The sequence below is a fragment of the Gossypium arboreum genome, chromosome 5 (assembly GCF_025698485.1).
Source record: "Gossypium arboreum isolate Shixiya-1 chromosome 5, ASM2569848v2, whole genome shotgun sequence".
In the NCBI taxonomy this organism is placed as follows: domain Eukaryota; kingdom Viridiplantae; phylum Streptophyta; class Magnoliopsida; order Malvales; family Malvaceae; genus Gossypium; species Gossypium arboreum.
In genome coordinates, this window is record NC_069074.1 from 74,343,085 (window position 1) to 74,347,816 (window position 4,732).

The 4,732-nt window shown below is 36.7% G+C and overlaps 1 non-coding gene across 1 annotated transcript; it reads left to right on the forward strand.

Annotated features, from left to right (window-relative positions):
- The first annotated feature begins 2,468 nt into the window (after positions 1–2,468).
- LOC128293672 (small nucleolar RNA R71) lies at positions 2,469–2,575 on the forward strand. The gene has a single exon (XR_008283850.1). It is a non-coding gene; the product is annotated as a small nucleolar RNA R71 (small nucleolar RNA).
- Positions 2,576–4,732: the final 2,157 nt, after the last annotated feature.

Here is a 4,732-nt window from a genome sequence, read left to right on the forward strand (position 1 = left end):
AGATGGAATGAATTACCAAAAACTGAGAAATCATCCATAAATACCTCAATGATGTCTTCTACGAGTTCGTAAAAAATGACCATCATACAGCACTGAAAAGTAGCAGGAACATTACATAATCCAAAAGGCATTCTACGATAAAGAAAACGTACCGTATGGACATGTAAATGTCGTCTTTTCCTGATCTTCAAGAGCTATTGGGATTTGAAAATAGCAAGAGAGTCCATCTAAGAAGCAGTAGTACATATGCCCTGATAATCTTTCCAACATTTGGTCCATGAATGAAAGGGGAAAGTGATCTTTTCTCGTGGCATCATTACTCTCTAACCTGTGACTGTCCTTGTTGGGATTAATTCATTCTTCTCATTGGCTACAACAGTCATGCCTCCTTTCTTAGGAACAACCTGCACTGGACTTACCCAATAACTGTCAGAAATAGGATAAATAATTCCAGCATTTAGGAATTTAATTACCTCAGCTTTAACAACTTCCTTCATGTTGGGGCTCAGTTGTCTTTGGGCTTGCACACATGGCTTATATTCATCTTCCATTAGGATTTTGTGGGTGCAAAAAGAAGGGCTGATCCCTTTAATGTCAGAAATTTTCCAAGCTATGGCCTTTTTATGCTCTCTTAATACTTGGAGTAATTCTTCTTTCTCTTTGGGTTGCAGGTTAGATGCAATAATTACTGGTAATGTAGAATTATTTCCAAGGAATGCATATTCCAAGTGATTCGGTAATTGTTTAAGTTCTAGTTTGGGAGGTTCTTCAATAGAGGGTTTTTGCTTAAGTTCATCTTTTACCTTAATACCCTCATATTCTGCTAGTTTTAGGGGGGTTCATTGGAATTTAGTTCGGTTCCTATCTCAGAATCATCATCCACCCTCTCTCCTTGGGCAAGACATAGTTCCATCATGTCCTTGTATACGATTTCCTGAAAAGAATCTTGAGTAGCATGATCAATAGAGTCAATAAAATAACATGAGTCATCCTGTTCCCTAGAAAATCTCATGGCATCATAAATTTTAAAAATAATCTCTTCGTCACCTACTCTAAGTACCAATTTACCATCATCCACATCAATTACAGCCCTAGTAGTGGCTAAAAATGGGCGACCTAAGATTAAAGGCACCTCAGCATCCTCATCCATGTCAAGCACAACGAAATTAATAGGGGATATAAATTCATCTACTTTTACAAGTACGTCCTTTATAATTTTCCTAGGATATTTAACAGATCTATCAGCTAATTGAATACTCATCCTAGTGGGTTTAGGCTCCCCAAGACCAAGTTGTTTAAACATCTTATATGGCATTAAATTAATGCTGGCGCATTAATCAGCTAGTGCTTTATCAACATTCAAACTACCAATTAAGCAGGGAATAGTAAAACTTCCTGGATCTTTCAGTTTGGTTGGCAGTTTATTTTGGAGTATGGCTGAGCATTCCTCATTAAGTTCCACTGTAGATAAGTCTTCAAACTTCCTTTTGTTTGTTAAAAGCTCTTTTAAAAATTTTGCATATGTAGGCATCTGTAATATAGCTTTAAGAAAAGGTAAGTTAATATGCAGTTGTTTAAAAAGTTCAAGAAATTTACCGAATTGTGCATCCATGCTGTCTTTCTTCAACTTTATTGGGTATGGGATTAGTGGTTTATATTCTTTTGGCATTAGATTGTCATTGTTTTCGGGTTCTACCTCCTTTCTGTCAGCTTCTTATGGTGGCTTCTTTTTAGAACCAGCTAACACTCATGCTCTTTTGGATTGGGTTTGGTGTTACTAGGTAGACTTCCTGGTGGTCTTTCAGAAATTAGTTTTGTGAGCTGTCCTATCTGAGTTTTGAGCCATTGGATCGACACTTGTTGATTCTTAAGTGCTATTTTGGTATTCTGAAAACGAGTTTCTGACACTGAGATGAATTTTGTTAGCATCTCCTCAAGGTTCGGCTTTTTCTCTTGTTAGTAAGGTGATTGTTGGAATCCTGGAGGTGGTGGTAGTCTCTGATTCCCTTGGCCTCCCCATCAGAAATTAGGGTGGTTCCTCCATCCTGCATTGTAAGTGTTGTTATAGGGATTATTTTGAAGTCGATGATTATTACCCATATAATTTAACTGCTCACTTTTCATGTTGTGGCCATAAGGTGGGTATTCTGAATTGCTCGTTCCTCCTTCACTTGCATTGCGTTACATTATTGGGTGAACTTGTGAAGAATCAAGAAAACCATCAATTTTTCTATTCTACCTGATTAGAGAGCATGGTGACTGAATCGACGTTAAAAATGCTGGCTGCTTTCGTTGGCTTTGTCCTCATGACTTGCCACTGATAATTATTTAGTGACATCTCTTCTATAAATTCATAAGCATCTTCAGGTGTCTTATTATTGATAGTCTCACCAGCGGCTACATCAACCATCTGTCTAGTTGAAGGATCCAGGCGATTGTGAAAAGTTTGAACCTATAGCTAGAGTGGTAACCCATGGTGAGGGCACCTTCTCAACAAGTCATTGTATCTCTCCCATGCATCATATAGTGTTTCTAAATTCATCTGTACAAAAGAAGAGATATCATTCCTTAATTTAGTCATTTTAGCTGGCAGAAAATATTTTAGTAAAAACTTTTCGGTCATTTGTTCCCAAGTAGTGATTGACCCTCGCGGTAACGAGTTCAACCACTGTTTAGCCTTATTACTTAATGAAAAGGGAAATAACCGAAGGCGTATGGAATCGTCAGAAATGCCATTGATTTTAAATGTGTCGCAAAACTCTAGAAAATTCACCAAGTGGTTGTTTGGATACTCATCCTGCAAACCATCAAACTGAACAAATTGCTGTATCATTTGAATCGTGTTAGGTTTCAGTTCAAAATTATTTGCAGTAATAGTAGGCCTAACTATACTTGACTCAGTTCCTGTTAAATTTGGTTTAGCATAATCATACATAGTGTGTGGAGCATGATTCTGATTTACTGGATCAGCGGCAATCGCAGGAGGTAGCAGATTTTCTTGATTTTCAGCCATCTCCTCGGTTATGGTTGAAGTATCATCCTCTTGCTCTTCCTCTGTGTATCTTAAACTTCGCCTTATTTCTCTTCGGTTTCTGCGAGCTGTGTGTTCGATCTCACTAGCAAAAAGTAATGGTCCTGACTGGTTTCTTCTAGTTATACACTATAAAAAACCTGCCAGAAGCGAATAAAAGAGAAAATTAGAAAAAAAAATAAAAAATTTAAATTGCAAATGAAGTAAAATGGCTAAAGTAATAAAAAACGAGTGTTCCTAATATCTTAGTTCCACGGCAACGGCCGTGTGATCCAAGTTAGTAACCTCCCTAGTTTTCCCGCGGCCATGGCACACGGGTGTGTCTCCGGCCATGTTGTACAAGTTAGTATGTATGCCCTGTTTTCACACAGCCTGTGACACAGACATGTCTGGTGGCTGTGTGAGGGACATGGCCTGTTCACACAAGCATGTGACTGATACATGATATTCGCGACAGGTTTTAAAAGTTTATAATTAATCGTTCTTGAAACTAACTATTATCACAATGAAGGTAAGTGTACCTATTGAACAGTAGTATAGCTTTAGCAAGACCGGATTGTCGAACCCAAAGGAACCGAGAGTGCTAGTAATTGCTTTCTTTTTATTATCTAGCCTAAAAATTAAGTGATTTATTTATCTAAACTAATTAACTAAACTAAGGGTGCACAGAGAGAAGCTTGGGGAGAAGCTTGGGGAAAAGCTTTTGGGAAAACTCGATTGATTAAGACAATACCCAAGGAAAAATTCACCTAGACTTCACTTGTTATTTGACTCTAAATTAGACGATTTATTCATTTGACTTGATCCGTAGAAATCCCTAAGTTATATTATTATCTCTCTCGAGACTAATAATGTCTAACCCTAGGTTGATTAATTGAAATCTCTTTCTAATTAACAACCTACTGTTGCATTAACTCAATCTATGGACTCCCTTATTAGGTTTCACCCTAATTTGGAAAAATCTTATCACCCTATCTATAACACCCCGTACTCGAGACCGTTTCCGGAGTTGAACACAAGGTGTTAACGGGCTTAATTCATTACTTAAACAGCTCATACAATTCATTTTAAAATTTTCTAGACAAGCTGGCTAATTGCATCACAATCGCTTTAAAAATCATATCTCGAGTTCCGAAACTCGAAATCCAATTCCGTAAATTTTTCCTGAAACTACACTCATATATTTATCTAGTAAAAATTGTTTTAGAATTTTTGGTCAGGCAAATTAGTACAGTTTATTAGTTAAAGTCTCCCCTGTATCAGGGTTCGACTACTCTGACCTCTATCCATTACGAATTAGATATATCCATGTACAGGGCTTCAATGCCTATGCCGTTTGTCTCTAATAAAACTACAGTCAATAATGAATCTGTACATATAAATCATGACTTATAATTATTTTTTTAAAATTTATGGTGAATTTTCAAAGTCAGAACAGGGGATCCAGAAATTGCTCTGGCCCTGTTTCACAAAAATTTAAACATCTCATAAAACATAGCTCATATACCTGTTTTGCTTCTTCCATATGAAAATAGACTCATCAAGCTTAGATTCCATAATTTATTCATTATTTAATTCCATTTCTACTATTTTTAGTGATTTTCCAAATTCACATCACTACTGCTGTCTGAATCTATTTTATGGTAAAATTTACCTATTTCATGGTTTCCATGGATTAGCTAGTAATTTGACATACATAAC